We start from the raw sequence: 24,188 nt of genomic DNA, 5'->3' as shown, positions 1-24,188 counted from the left end.
ATTAGTGGCTTTCAGTGAAAAAATGTTGCATACCAACCAGAGCAGAAGAGAAACCTGCTATTTTATAATTTTCACCTTCCCTTTAATTATACTAGCTTTAATATTTTTCCTTTGAATTCTCCTGGGTTAGACAGCACTCTTAAACCTCAAGATTATAAAAACAAGAAACCATTCCAAAATCACACAGGTAAAGTCTCAACCTGCTGTTAAAAATACTACTGATGAGGACAGTGCTTCCTTCTCTGGGAGGGTTCCATAGGTTACATGAACCCAGCGAGCCACAGTGGGTAACACTGAACAGCAGGGAGCACGGCATTCTGCACCACCCTTTCTCCAGAGAAATACTATGGCAGATCCTGGGAGTTGTTCCACCAACAGTCATTCCCTGCCTCATTTTTTCTTTCCTCTTTCCCACTAAAGAGGCTAAAAAAAGGAAGATTACTTTCCCATCCTCCCTTCCACCTGGGGATAGCTATGTCACCAAGTTCTGGCTAAAAAGACATTAGAAAAAGCTTATAAGGGCAGTACTTCTCAAGCTTTACTGTGTATGAAAATTACCTGGGGATCTTGCTAAAATGCAGAATCTGAGTCAGTAATCAGGATAGGGCCTCGAATGCTGCATTTTACGTTCCTAGGCGATGGACCATGCTGTCGTCTGAGGACCACAATTTGAGTAGCAAGATGTCAGAGGGCTTCTGGCAAGGATTTCCCCCCTTGATTTGGACAGAGGTGTGCAAAGAGAAAGCTGCTTCCTGTCCTTTCCTTCGGCTTCCTGTTTTGAATAGGATTGAAGAAGGAGGTAGGTATGGGGCTGTGTCAGCTATCTTGCATCAAGAGGGATGGAAACCAACCAACTGAGAACAGCAAAGTAGGAGAATGGGAAGTGTCCAGGTACTGTAATTATTTTCTTTTTCTCCATTTCACTCTAATTCAATTCTAGTTCAGTATCTTCTTATATCTGCAACATTCTTGTTAATATGATCAAAGAAATTCAGCAAGCTTGAAAAGTATTTGTAGGTGAGTACACAACTTGGGGCTAACCAATGATCACCCTAAGACAAGTGTGGAGGATGGATAGACTGCGTCTATTAAATCATTATGTGCAAAAGGGCCTATGGAGACTCCCAGAAGAGAAATTATCTGAAGAGAGGGAATCTTTTAGATGCATTGGTTTATTTGAGGTACTCATTGCCAGGACAGAGGGCAAGGATGATTCTGAGAATAGCCCCATTTATGTCTGTAACTGTGGTCTAGCCACCATGATCTCATATTTGAGCTCAGAGACAAAGAGGATTGTAATTTTAAAAATGAATAAAAACTAATACAAATAAGATTTTTGAGCGTATATGGCATTGCTATATTGATGCTACAAGCTTACATGACAATGTAAGGGGGCATTTGTATTAAATGCAACAGTCAGAGATTTGGTTTAGGTGCCATTGTCATTGGCTTAGGGCACTGCCATCTTGGCTCAGCAATTGCTGTATTGTGGTAGAAACACCTCGGCTGTGCATTGTTAAAAGAGTGACTACTTTGTTCACTGCCATTGCCATAGAGATTTGGAGCAAAAGAGAAGATCACAGATGGCACACTGCAGCCAAAAGATTTGGCTGCAGAGCACAGGAAGGGTCTCCTCGAACTTTCAGGACTACTTTGGAAGAAGTTGAGGGTTACTAGCTTTTCCACAAAACAGGTGACATGTGGCTAGAAAAAGACTGATTTGTAATTGTCCATTTTCTTCTTGTTATGATTATAGAAGTTCATTCTTCATTCAATAGTTCTCACAATTCCACATTCCCCAATGGCTATTGTATGGATATGGTTCAAATCAAGCCTGTTTGATTCCATCTTCCACCAGCTATTGCTCCCATCTGAAAAAGGCACACATCACTTTTCTTCCCATTCCATTAGCCAAAGCAAGTACAGCCTTAAGGAGGACAGGGAATGAAGATAACTACCATATGCCCAGAAGGAGGAGAATCAGAATTTAACAGTAAAATGACTGCCACAGTACTTAAACACTGAATTACTGTTTGATTACTTAAACAGTGACTATCAAATGTCATATGATAGGACTGGGAATATTAGTTATGATGATTTTTATAACCAAATCAAAATTAAATTACTCCACCTAATTTTGGGGGTAACAACTGCATTAATTACTGTCCTCCTCACCTAGCTCAACTCTTCATGACTCCCTACGATACAGGTTGTGCCTACTAATGTATGACCTAATAGCCAAAGAGTATAAAGGAAACCATGATTCTTCTAGTCTATATTACATTGAAAAATTGGCCATGTAACAAAAAAGGTCTCACATCTGATGTTTATAAGAAGTTACATTTCAAAAGTACTTTCCAGTTTCCCCTTGAATGGCTATTGTGGACAGGGCTCAGAAGAGGAAAATTTGTGAATAGGGTATGATATGGAGCCATTTCATTATTGTTTGGGGGTAATACCTTCTTTCCACTCTCTACTCCTGCTTTCCAAGTCTTCTACAAGTCTACGGTCCACACTTAAGTTTTCATTTTTCTAAAGAGAAACCCTTACTAGGAACTGTTTTTATTGAAATATTCACAATCAAAATTTAACTCTACTGTGACACATTCTTTAGGGACACAGCTCTTTTGTTAATCAATATGAAAAGATAATTTATTATAAAGTGTTCATGGCCAAAAGGAATAGAATACATGATCCTTTCCACTAACAAATTTACAAATTAACATGGGCTTTCAATACTTGAAGCCAAAGGAGAGAGAAACCATAGGAATTTCAGTGCTCAGGAAAAGAATTATGGGATACCTTGTTGAATAGTTTCCCTTGAGGATTTCCCTCAACTCACTCCATAGATTTTGAAACGATACTTAAAACATAAATAATATCTTTTTCATTCTCCTGCTATTAAAATAACCTAGATGATACCATCTGATGCTGGCAAGGGTGCAGTTTAACTGGCCCTCTAATACTTTGCTTGGTATTAGGATAGGATGACTTTTGTTGGAAAGGAAGCTTGGATTATCTGCTCAACAGATACGTCAAGGTTTAAATCTGATTGTTGATGAATGTTAAGCAAAATGCAAAAGAAATCTTCAAATATTCCTACACACAATCCCCTCTGCAGGCACACTGCTTTCTTTTTGTTTTTGTTTTTTTCACCACACACATTCCCTTGCTTTGTGGGCTTTCGCATGCCATTAGTGGTGCCTGAAGTGCATTACCCTCTTTCCCTATCCCACCCGACATCTTTGCTGACTAGTTCTTTATTCTTTACACTTTATTTAAAAGTTACTTCTTCTAGGAAGCCCTAGAAGGTTCTGTAATTAGAAGGTTGAGCCCCATCTATGTGTTTTTATAGGATATCTATGTCCCCCATCAAAGTACTGTGTCTTCTGTAGACTAGTGTGCACCATCCATAATAAGGAAAGCTTTATCTGGACAGGGATGGTGTCTCCCTTGGTCATTGTTGCCTTCCTAGTATGTCAGGAATAGTACTTGACATACTGCTCAAAAAGGATATTTTGAATAAATTCATTAATATATTTAAATTGTAAAAAATTATCTCTTCCTAATATACTAATTGGCTGTACCCTTGCCTGATGCTAGGGTTTCAAATTTTAACTATCGTAGTAAGTCAATAATAAATAGATACACACAGATATACTCTATTAGATTTAGATCTAGACAAATTAATAGATAGTCTATAAATAGATAAATAATCCCCCATTAAGTTAAACAAAATATGTAAAAAGCTATAAGCACAAAGATGCTCTTAAGAGTCTCATTTATCAAACTTAAATATCAGATGTATTTCATATGGTCACCAATAGGGGATTATTTAAATAAATTATAGTGTGCCCCTGAATAGAATAATATATAGTCACTGAAATGATGATTATAAAAAAGAGGGTTGAAGAGACTATGTCATAACATGGAAAAGCCTTATGATAAAATGTTAAATAAAAGACACTAAATTGTATGGACATCATTATTATAGCTACGTGAAAACATGCATGAGAAAATAAATAAATTAGTGATTGCATTAAAGTGGTGGATTGTGGGAAAATACACTATATTTTCCTTCGGTTCATATTTTAATTCATGTGACTATGTTACTTTTATAACTAAAGTATGTAATAAAGATGTTTGTGACTTTAAAAGCAAATTAATATACATTATGGGTGACAAAATAAGAGTGACTAACCATCATGATTCAAAGTTTGAAAGACAAGATGCTAATAATGGAAACTAATATTGACTGGATAAAAGTAGAGATTTTACTTAGCGTGACAAATGAAAATGAAATAAATTACTAGTTTGATAACAAATGTTTCTTTGGCAGAGCTCTTTTTGTCCAACAGAATGAAGGCAGCTGCCTTGCTTACCAAGCAGGGAGGAAATGCAGAAGAAATGGAAAGGTAGAACAAGCAAATAGCTAAACAAGGGAGTGTTGCAGCAAGGAAATAATCATGTCAGGACTTGGCCCAAAAGTAAATGGACTTGCAAAGAGAAATGTTCACAGCATCTATTAAATGCACACTCGATCCTCTCCATCACAAAACAAAACCCATCTGTTTAAAATTAACATTTGCAATAAACATTTTAAAGGAAGAAATGTAGAAGGCAAATATATATTGTAAAACAAAATCTACACTCTTGGGATAAGTAGTATTTCCTTCAAAAGAATTGCAGTGCTCCAGAGCTTATTCTTTATACCAGAAGAAATAACAATTAGATGCACAATGTTAACAGAGGCATATTTAGTTCTTTGAGTGGAAAGACTATTAAGCTGAGACTCAAGCACATGATTCCATTGTTTAGCATGCCAAACTTCCTTAGATGTAACTGACAAAAGAAAAAAATATGTAACTGACAAAAGAAAAAAATATGTAACTGACAAAAGAAAAAAATATGTAACTGGAGTGTATCCTAAAAATTAGAAACACAAATCACACATCTTAAAACCATGACTTAGATATATTAAATTGTTTGGCTACTCTAAGAAGTTATTTGTCAGGAACTTCAACACAGAATCATGATTTACTAATTTACATTTGGACACTAGCATTAAATGAATATATAAGCATGTTTAAAAGGATGTATTTGAGAGAGCAAGGCTGGGGCAATAGAATACTAACGGTTTAAATTGAGGGTTTTTTCCCTTTTTCAGTATTTTTATGGCTAGGTTTCATGCACATGGACACAGACCATATTAGATACTTAGCAAGTGGAAAGAAAAAAAAACTCCTGTCTTTTATATTCCTGGTTTATAACTGTTCCTGTTTTTAAATATCTGTGTTGAGAAACACACTTTAGTAAGCCTGTCCAGTTCAGAAAGAGTAGCCTCTTGGTCAATGTTGGATGGTTGGGAGCTGTGGTATCCAATACAACAACCATTATAATAGCCACATGTAGCTATTGAATGTAAATGTAAATTAATTAAAATTAAATGTGACATTTAATTCATTTCTAGTGCTCAGTAGGCACATGTGGCTACCATATTGTATAGAGCAGATTATAGAACATTTCCATCACCACAGTTGGAGAATGCTGATCTAGGGAAAGTTTGAGAGAGGAACTACTCTATAGGAATCTTAGATTTGAGGGACCAGTAAAACTCTAAAGAAGTGGCAAGGAGATGTGAAGGGTGAGGATGAAGGCTGCAGTGTGGGAGAGGCAAGGTCCTTATTAGAAAAGGGGGCCTGTTGGTTATAGAAATGTCTGGAGTATTTTTACAAACACAGCTAATATGCAGTGTGAAGTGCTTCACCTCATCCTATCCATACCCTTTGTTCCAAATCTTCAGGAAATTCTCCCCCCCACACAGCAGTATTATTTAGAGGAGTATGAGTCAGTGTCATAGACTGTAGGTGAAATGAAAAGTGGAGATTAGAAATTCAATAGAAGCAGGAGCTTAAGATGAAAGATGAAAACCAGGAAAAAATGAAGACATTCCCCCTCCTCCCCTTACTTCAACTACCCCCAAGTGAGAACCTTCAGAGAGGGGCTTACCTCAAGTTTTATTTAAACTAATCAAAGGATAGGCAATCCCAACTGATCCTAGAATTACTTCAGTTTGCCAAATGACACAGGTTATTACACATGTGGGAAAAAAATTATAAATTACCATTCCTTTGTTTTTATTTCCTGAGAGACAATAAACATTTTCTTAGGCAATAAGAAGGATAAAACAAAGAACCCAAATGCACTTCTCTCCATTTATTCAGCTGAGAAAAGGCTTAAGTTAAAAAAAGATAATTTTTTTTGAGGTGGGAATTCCTTGCTGTTGATGAGAGATCAACTTTGGAAACTTTCCTCTTAGCTTTATCTCTGTCTGCTCTTTGCTACCAGTTTCAGAAACGTTAAGAATAGAAAGGGCCTTCCTGCAGAGCCTACTTTTTGAGGTAGATGTTCCAACTCAGAAATAAAATAAGGTTTATGTCATGAGGTTTCTGGGTTATCAATACCAGAAAGTCCGTTAGCTTTTGGGGTTGGGTGCAAGAGTGACTGACTGTTTTTTGTTTTTCAAAAACCGGTAACGTCCACCATATTAAACAGGAATTTGATGTTTATTTGTGGCTTTTTAAAAAAGTCTTTTGGTCAGCCCTGCAAATAATGCAGACTTCCAAAATTAAAGGAATACCAAAATAACTGGCATTTCCTCAGTTGAGCAGAATGGTTTCTTCAGAGCAGATTTGCTGCGTAAACACTGAACATTTTCTTTCCCTCCAGTAACATCTGTGAACAAGTTTACCACTTGGGAAAATGAAGGACTAATAACTACATCCAGACATGGGTGGGTACAGGTGCTTCAACACACAGTTCCACAAACACATCCCAGTTCCGACAAGTGGGCTATTTCTGACAGACCTCTTAAGACTTCAGTCACACTGTGCATTTGGCTTGGGAGAAGGGTGACCTGCTGGCAGGGTTGTCAGCAGCCATCATCTAAAGAGACTGACTTTTTACTAGCAGAGTGCATTCCTGAACATATTGACTCTCTGAACAGAGAACATCAGCCCAACAATTTATTAAAAGCAATTGTGTGTTTCTTAGGTCTAGCCAAACATTTGGTGCATGTTATACAGCCCTCCAAGACCAAACTTCAGTCGTACTTCTTTGAAGAAAATCTTCCCCAAGTAGCCCAGATTTTGATGAACCTCTGATTTCCCATGGTAACCATTGTCTGGAAGGTTCACTGGACACTTAACCATGTACTGCCTTGTGAGAGGTACCACTTCCATTTGTAATAAAAGTTATTTAAAATTTTTATTCTATTTAATTTCTCTCATTTAAAACTTTCTTCTAGCTACCCTTCATACTCTTTAATGGCAAAGATAGCTTTTTATATTTATTTGTTTGCTGAATAATTCTTAGTATGATAGGTTGTACCTAATAGGCCTTAATACATTTTTGTTGATTTTTAAAATCATAATGGTGCATCAAAACATATATATATATATATATATATATACACATGAAAATCAATACCATAATCAAAATAGTGAACATGTTATCACTTCTAAAAGTTTCCTTGTCCCCTTTGTATCCCTCCCTCCTGCCCCCCATTCAACCTGAATCTACCATCCCCAGACAACCAGTGCTAACCTTCTAACACTATAGATTAGCCTTCATTTTCTGGAATTTTATATAAATGGAATCATATAGAACATATCTTCTTGCATTTAGCTTCTTTCACTCAACATAATGATTTTGAGATTCACCCATGTTGTGTGTTCATAAATAGCTCAGTTCTTTTTATTGCTGAGTAGTATTCCATTGTATGGATACACCAAATTTTGTTAATCTACCCACATTTCATAGATATTTGGGTCGTTTCCAGTTTTTTACTATTACAAATAAGGCTGCTATGAATGTTTGTCTATAAGTCTTTGTATGGACATACACTTTCATTTCTCTTGAGTAAATGCCTAGAAGTATAAAGGCTGGATTGTGATAGGTGCATATTTAACTTCTTAAGAGACTGCCAACTTGCTTTCTAAAGCAGTTGTATCATTTTATATTGCCAACAGCAATATATGAGTGTTAAAGATCCTCCACATCCTTGCCAACACATGATATGATTAGTCCTTTAATTCCAGCCACTCTAATAGGTGTATAGTTGTATCTCGTATTTGTGGTGTTGCTTGCATTTCCTAATGACTAAGTGACATCTGTTCAGATGCTCATTTGCTATTCATAGGTCTTTTTTGTGAAGAGTCTGTTAAAATATTATTCCCACTTAAAATTTTTGATTGTTTACCCATTTTTGAATTTTGAGAGTTTGTTACATAATTTGCATAGAAGCCCTTTATCAGATATATGATTTACTAATAGTTTTCCCCATCTCTGACTTGTCTTAATTCTCAGAGGTTTTAATTTTGATGGAGTCCAATTTATCATTTTTTTGTGTGGGGGTTCCTGCTTTTGGTGTTGTATTTATGATCTCTGCCTAAACCAAGATAAAAAAATTTTCTCCTGTGTTTTCTTCTGGAAATTTTATAGTCTTAAATTCTACATTTGAGTTCATTTTTGTATGTGATGTGAGATATGGGTTGAAATTTACTTGTTTGCATATGAATAGCTATTTGTTCCAGCAAATAGCTGGAAAAGACATAGCTGTGGAAAAGACATCCTATCTTCACTCAGTTACCTTTGCATATTATTGAAAATCAATTGACCATATACTTGTGGGTCTGTTTCTGGACTCTGGACTCTGTTACATTGATAAATTTGCCTACCTTAAAAGCAATACCACATTGCCTTGCTTTCTGTAGCATTATAAATCTTCAAATCAGGTAGTGTTTGGTCTCCTGACTTATTCTATTTTTTCAAAATTGTTGTGGCTATATTAAGTCTTTTTTCATTTCCATATGAATTTTAGAATCAGATTGTCAATTTCTACAAAACAGCCTGCTGGGATTTTTTTTTTTTTCAGATTGAGCTGAACATATAGATCAATTGGGGAGAATTAACATCTTAACAATGTCTTAACATCTTCTGAACAATGAACAAGCAATGTCTGTCCATTACTTTAGGTCTTCTTTAATTTCACTCAATACTCTTGTATAGTTTCCAGTGAATGGGACTTGTATATATGTTGTCAGATTTATCTCTAAGTATCTCATATTATCTAAGGATATTGGAAATGATATTGTTTTTTACTTTCAGTTGCTGACTGATTGTTGCTAGCATAAAAATACAGTTGATTTTTGTATATTGATTCAGTATCCTACAGCCTTGTTAAACTTACTTATTAGCTCTATGAACTTTTTTGTGGATTCCAATAGATTTTCGGCAAAGACAATCATGTTGTCTGTGAATACAGTTTTGTTTATTTCTTTCCAAACTGGATTCCATTGTCTTTCTTGCTTTATTGAACTGGCTAGATCCTCTAGTATAAAGGTAAATAGACATGGTGAGAACAGACATCCTTTTCTTGTTGCTGATCTTTAAGAAAACATTCAGAATTTCACCATTAAGATATTAGCTGTAGTTTTTGTTTTTGTTTTTAATAGATTCCCTTTCTCAGGTTGAATAAGTTTCCTTCTATACCTGGTCTGCTAAAGTTTTGGGGGCTTTTTTGTTTGTTTTTAATTAGGAATGGATGTTGAATCTTGCAAACGATTTTTCTGTCTGTTGAGTTGATCATATGCTGTTTGATATTATACCACTTTGTGTATAATTTAATAACCTTAAAATAATATACTTCATTTTTCTACTAGGGCCTTTATACTATTGTTTTCATACATTTTTATTACACATATGTTATTTTTAAAGTAATTATCATTATCTTGTAAAGAAATTCAAATAATAAGAAAAAATCTTGTATATTTGTCCATATATATTTGCATTTTTCTGGTGCTCTTCTTTTGTATATTCCATATTTCCACTGCTGTTATTTTCTTTCTGAGAAGCTTCCTTTAAAATTTTATGTAATGTAGGCCTGTTTGTGATGAAGTCTTTCAGCTTCTGTACATTTTAGAAAGCCTTTATTTTGCCTTCATTTTTTAAAAACTATTTTGACTGGGTGTAGAATTCTAAATTGACCAATTTTTCTTTCTTTCAGTACTTGAAAGACATTCCACTGTCTTCTCACTTGCATTGCTTCATTAAGAAATCTGATGTAATTCTTATCTTTATCCCTTGGTAGAAAAGGTTTCTTTTTTCCCTCTGGCTCTTAAAAAAAATTTTTTTTAATAATAGGTTTGGTACAATTAGGTTCTGATTATGATTATGTGGTTTTCATCATGTTTTTTGTGGTTTGGTTTGAAATCCTTGGACCTGTGGATTTATAATTCTCACCAAATTTGAAAATTTTCAGGTATTATCTCTTCCAAAAAAATTTTTTTTGGTCTTCCCTCCTTTAGGGACTCAATTATGTGTATATTAGGCTGCCTGAAGATTGCTCATGGCTCCTTTATGCTCACTTTATATATTTTTAAAGTTTTTATTCTCTGTGTGTTTTATTTCGGATTGTTTCTATTGCTGTGTCTTGAAGTCATTAATCTTCTCTTCTTCAATATCTAATCTGCACTCCCTCCAGCTCCATCTTACAGAAGCTGTGACAGGCATTTTTAGGCATCTTAAGAGGGGACATCATGTTTCCTCATCCTCAGAGTAGACCATCCATAAGATGAAGAAACCTTTTTCTTGCTGGTGTTGACCACCTTTTAGAGCATAATTTCTGTGTTATTATTAGGATAACCATATGTTCTAGTTTGACTGGAACATTCCTTGTTAATGCCCATTGTTTTGAGCTAATTATTAATATACTCCCTTTCACTATTAAAAATCTCCCAGTTTGAAAATAAAACATATAGTCACCTAAGCCAATGTTCTAAGAAAACACAATTTCCTTTACTTTCTTTTATTAGCCATCCTCTCAATGTTAAGCAGTATAACTGGAAGTTCCTCATCATCTTGTTGGCTTCATGGTGTCTGTGTAGTTGAGAGAATACTGGCTCACTAGTGCTTCTATCAGTTTCTCTTTGGAAAAGACTCAATGAAATGGCTGTCTTATTTTATGAGGAAACACCTGTCTGTGGCACTATTTTCTTTATATCTGTGCTTTAATGGGTAAAGGAGACCAAGGAGAGATTATTAAAGCTACTTTGTGCTTGACACTTGAAAGAGATGCATAAGGTTAGTGTGGTACTGGGGTGGGGTGGGGGGGCAAGCTGAGAATCAAAGGGAAACATGTGACCCTGTTTTCCCAGTGTTCGAACCAGAGGGCTTATGTGAGTCATATCTCTCTCAGAATCAATGGGCTGTATCAGATATTGGATATATCCTACTTTTTGGTGTTTTTATTACTCATTTTTTCCATCTCCCTTTAGTTCACTGGAACCCAGCTTCCCAGAGATCTTTGATTGCTATTCCTTGGATATGAACAAGGAATGGCTTTGGGAAGGTGTGCACCCAGATAGAAACAATAGGGCTTAAAGAAGGCAGGAGGTAATATTTTACCTGGGAAGAATAGGAATTTTTAAAATACTACTTAATGTATTTTTTTCTCATGGTAATCCAGTTTTCCACCTTCCACTATTGTCCTTTAGCAATTAAGGCTAGACCCAAAGTTTTATTGCCCCATGGAAGGAGGAATAGACAGATATTCCCTAGATCAAAAATGTCATTTCTCAGGCTTCCCTGGTGGCGCAGTGGTTGAGAGTCCGCCTGCCGATGCAGGGGACACGGGTTCGTGCCCCGGTCCGGGAAGATCCCACATGCCACGGAGCGGATGGGCCCGTGAGCCATGGCTGCTGAGCCTGCGCGTCCGGAGCCTGTGCTCCGCAACGGGAGAGGCCACACAGTGAGAGGCCCGCGTACCGCAAAAACAAAAAAACAAAACAAAATGTCATTTCTCAGATTTGAGTATAAAAACAGACTCTTCTGGTTTTTTTCTGAAAAATGTCTATTCAGGTTTTCTGCCCATTTTTAATCGAGCTATTTATTTTTTGATATCGAGTTGTATAAATTGTTTATATATTTTGGATATTAACCCGTTACCAGTCATATCATTGGCAAATATTTTCTCCCATTCAGTAGGTTGTCTGTTTATTTTGTCAATGATTTCCTTTGCTGTGTAAAAGATTTTAAGTTTAATTAGGTCCCATTTATTTATTTTTGCTTTTGTTTCTTTTTCCTTAGGAGACTGATTCAAAAAAATATTGCTTCGATTTATGTCGAAGAGTGTTCTGCCTATTTTCTCTTCTAGGAGTTTTATGGTTTCTGGCCTTACATTTATATCTTTAATCCATTTTGAATTTATTTTTGTATATGGTGTGAGAAAATGTTCTAATCTCATTCTTTTACATGTAGCTGTCTAGTTTTCCCAGCAGCACTTATTGAAAAGACTGTCTTTTCGCTATTGTATATTCTTACCTCCTTTGTTGTAGATAAATTCATCTTAAGTTTGTAGGTTTATTTCTGGGCTCTCTGTTCTGTTCCATTGATTTATGTGTCTACTTTTCTGCCAATAACATATTCTGAGTGTTTTAAAATTTGATTTCTATAAATAGTTTATTATCACAGTGGGATAGATGAATAAGATAAATGAATTAGCTTTTGGAACAGCTCTCATTTCTAACATGTAAAGAAGGTAAAAATATTCATTATAGAATGCTACAGTGAAAAAATATTTTCAGCTGGGTGGGAGGCTACTGTCAGGTCTGGGATTTGACTTTGCTCTACTTACAGAGTAAGAAATTAGCCTGTTACTGTTTCATGGGTTCTGGCTGAAGACACAAGACTTTGATTAGGAACACAGAACCATTACTCATGGCACAGCAAGGAGCATGAGTATCTGCATATTTACACGGGTTCTCCTGTCCCCAAGTCCCATCAACATGAACCAACTTGCTCAGATCGATTTGGATTTGATGCACACAGTGGGTTTGCATCACAGCTAAAGTACACTGACCTTGAGGAATCTACTGGTTTTTTAACAAACAGTAAGCAAGCCTATTCTTTGTCTGGGGAAATACCCTTACCTCTTCTATCAGAAGAGATTGAAAGTCTAATTATATCTTAGACTAGAAACTAGGTTAGGTGACATATGCAGTCATTCCCAACTCTGATATGCTAATCTCTCTGATCAAAAATTGTGTTTTTCTGTTGAAGTCATTAGGCAGAAGAATCCCTAGTTCAATCACAATTTTTAAACAGGTATAGAAGATAAAATTTTTCAGTAATAAATTTCACATAATTTCTCATTCTGAGACCACCCACCATTCTGCCTGATGCCAAAAACTTAAAGTAAAATTCAGTGATTTCACAGATATTTAGGTTTAACACTCAATCACATTGGGATGCTCCCTTTTCCTGAGTTCTGTTGATCCTAGGGCTTACACAAATTCTGCTGTTGTATGAGAGAGCATGGGAGAAGAGGAAGATGTTCATTTCCTCACCTGCTCAAGTTCTAGGCTGGCTTCCTGTTCCACACATCACTCTTGTCATGTACAAACAGGTCATATGCAGGATTCCCTTGGATCGATGGTGAAGTCATGAGGAAAAGAGAAGAGCACGCTGGTCAACAAACAAAAGTATTACCCTCCCATACAAGGTTAATTAAATATAACTTGATGGTCAAAGGTACTAGGATGAGGGAGGGAAATAAGACTCTAACTCTTGTAAGGTTGAGAGTCACTTTTCTCCAGATTTCTTTCCTCATATAGGAAGCCCAGCATGGAGTATATATGTATAGTTGCACATACCATGTTTCATAACAAGCAGATCTAGAAAAAGAATAAGCTCCTGCACGTTACTCACAGTGACCAGGAGAGGGCACTTAGCACAAATGAATGAAATAATTCTGCCAACACCTGGTTCTAAAGATTCCTCTTTGGCTCTACCATTTGTACAAATCAATTTACTTTATGTGTCCATTGCGAACTCCTTTGGAGCTAAGGATAATTGCAATTACACATTCCTCTTGATGACAGTCCTCAACTATAATAATATCCCAGGTGGCTGAGATACTCATTTTTCCATAGAGAACACAGGAACAAGACTATATGAATATGAAAAAAATTCAGAGGGAAGAATTTATTTTTGTAGACAATTTCTCAAAATGAGCACTTTAGAGGAATTAAAATGTGTTTGAGCAATCTTTCAGAAGAGGGAAAACATACTTATTGAAACCTTCCTGTAAGGAAAGACTTCTGATATGCTCTCTTTCCTCCATTTCATATATATATATATATATATATATATATATATATATATATATATATGTGTGTGTGGTTTGGTTCAGATTGTGAGCTCAAATAATTCACCTTTGAACACACTAAAATGAGGGAAAGAGTAGTATTCTATCATAAAACAAAATGAGACACTGCATTTCCTAGGAAAAAAAAAAAACCCTTGAATTCTATGTATTTCCTTTTAGGCCTACCATAGACAAAAAACAATAAATTGGCCAACCATGTTCTTCAGGTGTATAATTTTCTTTCTTCCCAAAGTGAACACTCCCTGGGAAAATACAAATAACTTCTAATTTCAAACTTCTAACTTCTAATAACTTCTAATTTTCTCCCTGGGAAAATACAAATAACTTCTAATTCAAATAACTTCAGAAGCTATTTTTATTTCTTTTCAACACAAAAAGAAAGTAGGCCACCTTGACCAGAGCACAAAATAATCTTTTCCAAGAGGACTTGAATGAGTACCTCATTATCCAAGGAAAAAATACATACCAAGATTTTTTACCACTTTGTTTTGATTCATTTTCAAATACTTTTTATAGCAATGGGAAAAAAATATCGATGAATCGGTTTTTCCAAAACAAAGCCATTTTGTCTTTTAATTTTAGCCTGAAAGTGGCTCCTCATCGTAAGTATTTTAGAAAGAATAACACTGTGGCAGAGAGTAGCTGAGAGAATTGCTTGTGGACACCTAATGTTTCCAAATTTGGGAGTAATATTTCCACCCATGAGGCATTGATTTTTTGTTATAAAGTCACCTACAAATTCCGAACTGTTTCTGTCCTATTAGATATAAAGAAATGTCAATAATCCAAAGAGATTATGGTTTAATTTACATTTAGTAATTGTAACCAGCTTTAGTTTGGGAACCTAATTCTTTCTGATTCAAAGGAAGTACAATTTTGTTCTTGGTTGACAATTCACTTTCCATGTCATTAATAATAATAAACAGTAACATTACTGAGCGACTGTTTTGTGCCATCACCCTCTCAACTATCTTCTAAGATAGTTTTTATTATCCCCATTTACAAAAGAGAAAACTAAGGGAGCTCAGAGATGTTAAGTAACTGTCCCTGAATACAGAGCCACTAGTGGCAGAGGCAGAATTGGTACCAGCTGTATCTGACTCCTAACCCTTGCTGTCTCCACCATGCCTCACTTCTTCTTAATTGCATAAATTATTTTACCAAATTGAAACACAAATATCATTTTCTGTTAATAGCAACAGTAACTACTTTCTTGACTTTCTATTTTTCAATTTTGGGCAGAAAGGCATTACAAAGTGAATTAATTTTTTATTGCATCTGGTAAGAATCCAGAAAGTACTATGAATTCTTACTATAAAAAGTATAACTATATGACTAGGCCGAGATACAGTACTACATACATTTTCTAAGAGATCTTGTTTTCAATCAATATTAAGACACTTTGTCTACTTATTTATTTCATTTTAAACCAAGGTAAAAATCTTGCTGTTGGATATAATACTTAATAATCTAATAGTCAATTTCTTGAAACAACAATATACAGTTATCTGAAAAAATACAGATTTCAGAAGGTTTAAGTAGATTCCCTTAGAAATCTATTCATGTGCTTACACCCAGAGGCCCACACAATTTTTTAAAATCAGTTTCGCACACTTTACCAAGTTCAAGCTAGGTGATATAGCAGGCTTTAGAAAATCTAGGGCTTATTTTTAAAAGGTCAGGTACATAAAATCTCAGAGGTGTGTACAATCCTTTTGAATAGCTGCCATCTTCCTGAGAGCCATCAGCATCAAAACAACAGGCAAGGTTTTCCACGTGGTTCCTGGTTGCCTGAGCCATTCCTTGGCAGGAGTGCTCAAGACCAGCTGAGCCTTGGGGAAAATACGCAGAAGATAGATTTCTGGGAGCTCCAAGCCATCTCAGACTAACCCCTGCCTCTGGTTCTGTCCCTCTCCCGTGGGTTGTAGCCAGAGGCCCCAGCCTGATCCATGTGTTGAAGACTGTGTATGGGGCTGCTGTGCGGTCAGAGTGCTAGTCTGTTGAGCAGAGGCAGGGGCCAGCCGTCCTTAAACGTCTCCCTCCGTCCTTGTGGACCTGGATCAAGTCCTGTTCTTTCAGCGGGGAGCTGGCCCAGGGGCTGCCTAGCTGGGGGGCATGGCGGGAACTTGCATTCCCTCTGACCAGTCGGCCCACCTGTTCTCTTCAGATGACTATCCCAGTGCCTTAAGGGAAGGAATCCACCACACTTTGTCTGCTGGACCCACCCCAGCTCTGTCCTCTATACGGGGATTGCCCAGGGGTGGGGTGGCTGTGGGGAGGTGTGCCCTCTGAGGACCCAGCCCAGGCTCCCAGGCACCTGATCGGCAGCGCTCCCGCTGTCCTCACGTGCTCCTTCCATCCCCGCCTGCTCACCTCTGAGGCCTGTGATTTAGGCAGCTCCAAGCACTACCTCCAGTCTTCACCCTTTCTGTAGTCAGCACGGTAGAGCTGATCCAACCCCAGCTTCTGTACTTGCCGCCTGTGTGACATTGGAAATGACTTCGCCTCTTGGCTGAGCTACACACTTTATGCAGGATACAAATGACATGTGACATTGTGGAAGTTTAAGTTATACAACATGTCAAATCAACATTTATGTCTCAATAGAAATAATACATTAATAATAAGAGAAAATAAAGCTCAACTCTGAGGAGGCAGCTTGAAAGGCACTGATAAATTACTAGACTGTGAGGGACACAAGGCAGCAGAACTGTTAAGCTGTTATCGTCTCAAGAAAGCAACATTGCATAGTTGCGGGAATGGGAAGTTTTTTTTTATCTAGAAAGGAAAGGAAAATGGGATCCCAATCTCACTCTTTACACCAAAAAGACTACCATATTTTAAAATACAGCAATAGAAACCATAAGTGAAGTGAAAATAAGATTCTGCCTAGAGTAACAGTACTGTGAACAAATGAGGGTAATTTTGGTAACAGAGCAAAATAAAGCTTGTTTCATGAATCTACAGTTAACTACCATAAATCAAAGTGAAAGGACTAACAACCCCGGAGATAAAGGATATGAACACTTAACATGACTGGAAATACAAATTACTTTTAGACTTAAGAAAAGATGTTCAAAATCACCCATAGTAAATGAAAAGCAAATTAAACCTATAAGAAAAATAACCATTTCCATTTATCAGATTGATAAAGATCAAAACGTTTGATAGTACCCTGAGTTGAGCAGGATAGTACAGGAAAATAGGTGCTTTCAAATACTGCTGATGGGAGTAAAAACTGAAACCATCCTTTTGGAAGGCAATTTGGCAGTGACTAACAAATTAAAAACACACATACCCTTTTATTCAAAAAGTCTCTTTTTAGGACTATATCCTGCAAATATATTTAAATATGAACAAAAAGCTATCTGTACAACGATATTCATTGCCGCATTTTTTAATAGTAGCAAAAGCTTGGAAAGAACTTAAAGATGTATAAGTAAGTCTAGTTACACAAATAAAGCTCTATACAGACAATAAACACTGTGTAGATATTAGCAAAATCAACAAGGCCATACTGCTTTAGTAATATGTAATTGTCGCCAAGACAGTCAGATGGATATATTTTTTAAAAAGCATAAAATAATCTTATGGTGCTTTTTGTGTTTTTAGGATAAATATTCGTGTGTGTATGCTTGTATATGTATGTACATATACATAGGGGATTAAATAAGAAATTGGTAACAGACACTCCAGGTAAACTGGTATCTGAGGGGCAGGGTGAAAGGGAAATTTATTTTTTACCATATATTCCTTAATTGCACCTTTTAAATTTTATAGCATATGCGTAATTTGCTTACTTTGTTTTCTTTAAGAGTAGGGGCTTTGTGGTCAAACAGCTTTGTATGAAGTCCCATTTCTACCACTCTAGACAGATTACTTAATCTCTCATCTTTACAATGAGGATAATCCACTAAGTAGAAAGTGTTTGCCATTTTTTTTTTGTCTTTTTCTAGAATTAATTAATTAATTAATTAATTACTTTGGCTGTGTTGGGTCTTTGCTGCTGTGTACGGGCTTTCTCTAGCTGCGGCCAGCAGGGGCTACTTTTCTTTGCACTGCGCAGGCTTCTCATCGTGGTGGCTTCTCTTGTTGCGGAGCACGGGCTCTAGGTGCGCGGGCTTCAGTAGTTGTGGCTCGCGGGCTCTAGAGCAGGCTCAGTAGTTGTGGCATGCAGGCTTAGTTGCTCTGTGGCATGTGGGATCTTCCTGGACCAGGGACCGAACCTGTGTCGCCTGCATTGGCAGGCAGATTCTTAACCACTGCTGTGCCACCAGGGAAGTCCCTGCCATTTTTAGAAGGGCAAATTTTAAACAACAGTAATTATTCGCTTGTGGTAGATTTTCAGTCATTATGATGGTATAAGGGATACATGGGGCGATGGCTTCCTAGATGACATGACAGTTGTTTTGCTACCCAGAATTCCCTTCCCTTCCTCTGGCAATCATATTCAGATATTCCTTTGGAGAACTACCATCTGCCCACTTCTCAAACCATTCGAGTGGACACGATGCTTGATACTGAGGGTTGACATGGAACTTAGACCTGGCCAATGAGGGCTTTGCATTCCTAGTCATAGTAAGGTAGAAGCAACAGTTTGGGAAGACTGTCATCAGCATACCGTGAACAGTGATATTCCCAATTGCACCTCTTTCTTCCCAGACCCATATATACATTGGTCACTGGTTGAGACAAGATTTCACATTCTCTGTGGACCCCAATTCACAAGGCGCTGACTTCTACCTACCATCATAATTGCTGTCTTCAATAAGCCATTTCATTCTTCTATGAGGCCGGCTGCTTCTGTGCAATGAGGTACACAGTAAGATCTATAAATCTTGTGAGAATCAGCACATTTCTTTACTTCTTTTGGCTAAATTTTGCAGTGTTTTGAAGTGCAACGTATTTTCCTTTCATGTGTGGCTTTGTAACTGGGTCCCTGTGGGATCAGATTCTACTTACAGGTCCAGAAGGACTGCTTTAAGTAGAATGGAACATGAGGCAAATTAGTATCCCCTGGTTAGGTGACAACTTCAACAAAAGTCACCACAGCTTTTTAAAGCAAGGAAAGACTAGAACACAGGATAGAAGGGGCTACATTTGCTGTCATTGGAAGGTCAATGGGTTTAGTTTTGGGGTAAACAGAATTTTCCAAATTCTTCCAAGGATCACCTCTCCAAATTCCAGAATCTTACTTTTTCCCAAGATATGCATTTTCACGTAAGAAATCTGGCAAGTGTTTGAATTCAACCCATGTTGTTATTTAACAAGCCGTAGGGTCAGACTCTGGTTTCCGGCTACCAACAGCCACAAGAAAGAAGAGTTTTTTAAAGCTAAAAATTTCCTAGTTCTCTAACCACACTGAGTGGATAATTTAAAGCCCTGAATTTTTCATTTCTCTTTTTAATCTAACGCAGTATGCAGCAGCCAGTTCACCCCTACTCATCATGTCTTCATACTGTGCCACCTTATCACTCAGTTATCAAAGTCATGTTTCCACTAGGCACCTCAAGCCAGGTGAATACAGGTAATAATTTAACTATTTCACCACTAGCTTCCACAGATTATTATTGTTCCATTGTTTAATGGTAGGTCAATCCTCACTTCCTTCAAACCCAAGTAGGTTAAATACCTAACCTACTTCCTCAAACACTATTATCAATCAGAATTCAGTCACAGATAACAGAAAACACTCTATTTCAAGCCAGAAGTAATTTAAATCAGGGAATTAGATACTTATAAAATCATTTAAAGAGACGGAGAATTGGACTCTAGAAATAATTTCAAAATGATTCTGGCCCACTAAGGGAGCTGCTAACTTGACCACATTTAGGAAAGCTGGAAATCTGGAAGCTGTCCCTGGAACTATTGCTCTGGGACCAGTTACCTTAACTGTGCAATCCAGGGATCTGGAAGGTGTAGCTGTTAGCTCTAGAACCATTCTGCACCTCCTAGGCTCTGTACTATAACTGGGTCCTGCAAAGCTACTGAATAGACTGGGGGCCTTCATGTGAAGCAGGGAATCCTAATTCCTGCGCAACCATGCTTACCAGCAAAATCAGCAGAAACTGAGGAAGGGAAACCTATGCCTTAAGTAAGTTTCAAAATTTTGGGCATCCCGTCTGACTGCAGAACCTAATCCTTCAGCCCTAGCTTCAGCAGACTCTGAGAGGTATAGATTTTAGCTTTCTCACTCCTGCAGCTCAGGAAGTCACACAAGAGGGGCCACATCCCCCACAAAGTCCCAAAGCAAAATTCTAACAAGCTTGAAACAGATGACCTCACTTATTCTTGGATTTGTAATAAATGTGGTTCTTGGATGTGTCATATTTACAAAATGTTAATGAGCTACATTCTGAGTCTAAAATCAGCTTAAGCACAGTGTTTTTCCCCCGCTGACTTCCAGTGAGTTGGGACTGTACTACTTCTCGAACTTCCTTCTCTATGTGGTCAAGGGCTGAATTCTAAGCAAAGCAAATTAACTTCTAGGGATTTGTGAACTGAAAGGTTCTATAAACATCCCTTTAAACAATGTTTAAATTTACCTAAAGAAATTCTGGGGTAAAGTTTCATATGTCTCAGTGCAAGGGGTAGGGAAACATTTCCTGTTATATAGGTATAACAGAGGAATATTATCTCCGTGAGTAGCTTTTTTATTATCTGTTTCTTAGAAAATATGATGATCTTTTTATTTACATTAATTGACAAGAAAGGCAAATTATATGCTGATTAGGTACAGTAATTTCCTAAAATAATGAATATTAAAGTGACATGTGCAAGGGAAAAACAATGGATGAGAGCCCTGAGGCACATGGACATCCCTATACAGCAGCAGGCCCATTGCAAATGGAGCCACATATTTGCAAATTCTCAGATGAGATCTGCACAACCACATCTCATGGTTTAGTGTTTTTAACATGTGGACAAATCAAAGAGGAGAACAACTTTATACTATTTAATTGTTTATGTTAATGGCTGGAAGTTTAAAAGCAAAAATGAATTGTGTACAGATATGTTCAACAAATTTAAATAAAAAGGGGGAGGAAACTAAAGGTAGTGTAATCACTTTCAGGACCTAATAAACGTGCAGCGATGAAAGACCATTCAAAATTCAAAACTGTTCCTTAATTGTTCTCTGCATTGGGCACATCCTAACTAATACTTTGCAAACAAACCAGCCCATTCACAGATGAATGTTTTTGAATTAACTGTTGCACTTAGGGTGTACCATTTGCAATTTATTTGCTTACATTTACATTCTAAGTTTCTATAAATTTGCTCCACACATTGCCAACTTGGATAGAACGACAAGGAAATTCAGTTTCAACTCAAATTCAGTGAAAGAAGAATGTCAAAATCCAGATCTGGACATCGTGGCTGGGAACTGAGCGTTCTGTGTTGCTTGGCTGAGCAGTGATGTAGTTGTCCTCTGGTTCCTATTTGCCCTAGTTCCTCATACTTTGTGGTTATTTCCAGTCAACGTGTGCTCTTAAATAATTGAACCCACCCTTCTTAACATGACCTAACTGTGGCCTTTGTATTTATATATCCAAAAAAGAGTATCATTTAATAAATGGATTATTAGTATGGTATAAAAAACACAAAAGGCAAGCAGAGTAGGAAAAAAAAAGGAAACAATCTGTTAAGAGAAAAGGGGAACCAACAGCATAGGTTAATGAAATTCCATGTTTGATTTGAAGAAAACATAGACCATGTATTTCTTGGATTTCCTGAGTGAATCCATCGATAAATCTCTTCTTCCAGCATATGTGCTTGAACTAACTCACCAACATTCCAACAGACTAATGTCTCCACCCAGATACTCATTCCAGAGTTATAGTTATTGAGTCAAATGCCTTGGCCATTCTAAGAAAATTCCACAAGTAACAATTACTGTACTTGGCAGGAAGCCTGGTAATACCCAGCTAGAACTTTTTTGTTGTTGTTGATTTAAAAAATATTTTTCAGATTTATTGCTACTTAGGAAAGTGTATCATCAAAATATAAAGTGAAGAAAGAGCTAAAAGAAGTAACTTAGGCTAATAAATATATAATGATATTCCAAGTCAATATACTTTTTAATTATAACCTAAATATAATTGAATCCCTGTCCCCAAATGGCCTATTCTCAAATAGTAAATAAAAGCAATTGGAATCTTTGCGAAGTCTCTTGGTGGGGGAAAAATGCCTGAAAACGGACGGTGTGTTTTTAATACAAGCCACATGACTTAACTTTTTTATTTTTTTGGATAGTTTTCTTGTTCCTCATCACTTTTCAATATTCAGCTCCGTCCCTTAATATGGTTCTCCCACTGCCACCTTTTCTCTCTCATTTTCCTCCTTCCAGAGGAGGGACCCTCCTATGAGTCCCTTACCAATAGCTCTAGCTGCCTACAGAGACTTTCCCTGCTGCATGCAGCCCTCTGTCAAATTTACTCTCACCCTGTGCTTTGATAGCTTTTCTCATAAGAATTATCCTATCACTAAAATTCTGCATAGAAAATGAGATCCAATCAGTAATAATTTTTTCTTCTTGGAAGAAAACAAAGTGGTGAGGGAGGCTATGGATACTTTCAAAGTAATTCTATTTCTCTGTTACCCTTTCTCCCATCAGATATTTATGCACCCACGACCCAGAGGAGAATGCCATATGTGTTTGTACAACTTACCACTACCACTCATCACACTCCAACATGCTTTTCTCCTTCTTCATTTCGGTCAGACAGGCTTCCCATCAGGCACTCTGGAAAGTGTACCATACCTGTGTCTGTCTAAGTTTCTCCTAGAAAATTGGAAAGGAAACGCATCAGCATTAGGATTTTAGTGCCCACCCACCCTCCTGGGGTCCTTGTTTTCATAACATGAGGATGAAGGTAATTTCACAAAATTCTTTCTATTACACAGGCAATTGACTATTAGATGAACTGTACCAACATAATTGAGGCAGTATGGGACCAAGCTGAATAACCAAAGTTTTGAGAAATCAGAAGTCGCCTAGAAAAAATTTCTTGCCATCCTGAATACTATAAAATGAGGGGAGTTAGACAGCTGAAAAATCATACTGGAGTTAAATAAGGAGGGACACTCCCCAAACTGGAACTCCTTTGGCAAGACAGGGGCTCCTCAGGGTCAGAAGTCTCACTGTAAAGCATTGCACTTCAAGAGGCTCAGTCAGTCTTGCCCCATCCCTTCCTCTTCAAGTCTTCTGCAGATCTGGGGTTTAGGTTCATTCATCTGTGATTCTCCTTCAGGGCAGCTGCATTCATCAATTGGTCTACCTCAGCACTGTTTAGCTTCACTAGCCACAAAAATTTGAGGGGATTCTGGGGCACTATAATAAAGTTAAAGCCTATTTAAGGTTTTCTCAAGTCTAAGACTAATCGTTCTTCATGATCAATCATTCCCTCAGGAACTTGATCCAGACAATTCTGAGCCTGTATCATGCTCTACTGCCCCCTAGAGGATGACTCATTTTAGTGGTTTTCTGTAGGAATGCAAAAGCAGAGTTTTTACCCACTCATAGCTATGAACTTGACATATGAATTCCAAAAAACTCCATCCTGCCATACACTCATTCTGGAGCAGTGAGAAAGTCCACTACAGAAAGGAAAAAACTGTGTGGCTTTGAATCCACTAGACCTATAGACAGTATTTTTCTGTCTCCAGGGAAGTCTACTAAAGCAGTTTTAAGTCATTTGCTAGCCACACCTAAAATTCCATTTCTTGGGTTCCTGGTGAGACACCTCCCATGAATTTCTCAAATTCCTAGTAGCAAGTAGCCTGTATCAGTAAATCCAGAAACTGATTTCAAATCTCTCAGTGGAAGCCATGTTCTGAGGACATGAAGTATTTGGAAGAGGAGTAGAGACATTATAAGCACATGTCTGCTATAATCTTTTTTTTTTTTCCTTTCAGGAGTTATTACCAAAAATTGAGAAAATTTTCAAGAAATTGAGAGTCT

The 24,188-nt window shown here is 37.1% G+C and overlaps 1 protein-coding gene across 1 annotated transcript in view; it reads right to left on the bottom strand.

Annotated features, from left to right (window-relative positions):
- The window catches only part of LOC132518203 (zinc finger protein 474-like), a 163,574-nt gene extending 140,597 nt beyond the window's left edge, over positions 1-22,977 (bottom strand). The window contains exons 1-3 of the mRNA XM_060146211.1: positions 22,897-22,977; positions 16,601-16,751; positions 13,407-13,482 (exon numbers count right to left, since the gene is read on the bottom strand). The gene's annotated coding sequence lies outside the window, so the exon portion shown is untranslated. The remainder of the gene's footprint in view (positions 1-13,406; positions 13,483-16,600; positions 16,752-22,896) is intronic.
- Between the last annotated feature and the right edge of the window lie 1,211 nt (positions 22,978-24,188).

Source organism: Lagenorhynchus albirostris, chromosome 3 (genome assembly GCF_949774975.1).
Source record: "Lagenorhynchus albirostris chromosome 3, mLagAlb1.1, whole genome shotgun sequence".
Taxonomy (NCBI): Eukaryota; Metazoa; Chordata; class Mammalia; order Artiodactyla; family Delphinidae; genus Lagenorhynchus; species Lagenorhynchus albirostris.
Note: the sequence above shows the minus strand (reverse complement) of the source record. Positions and strands in the feature narration are given on the sequence as shown.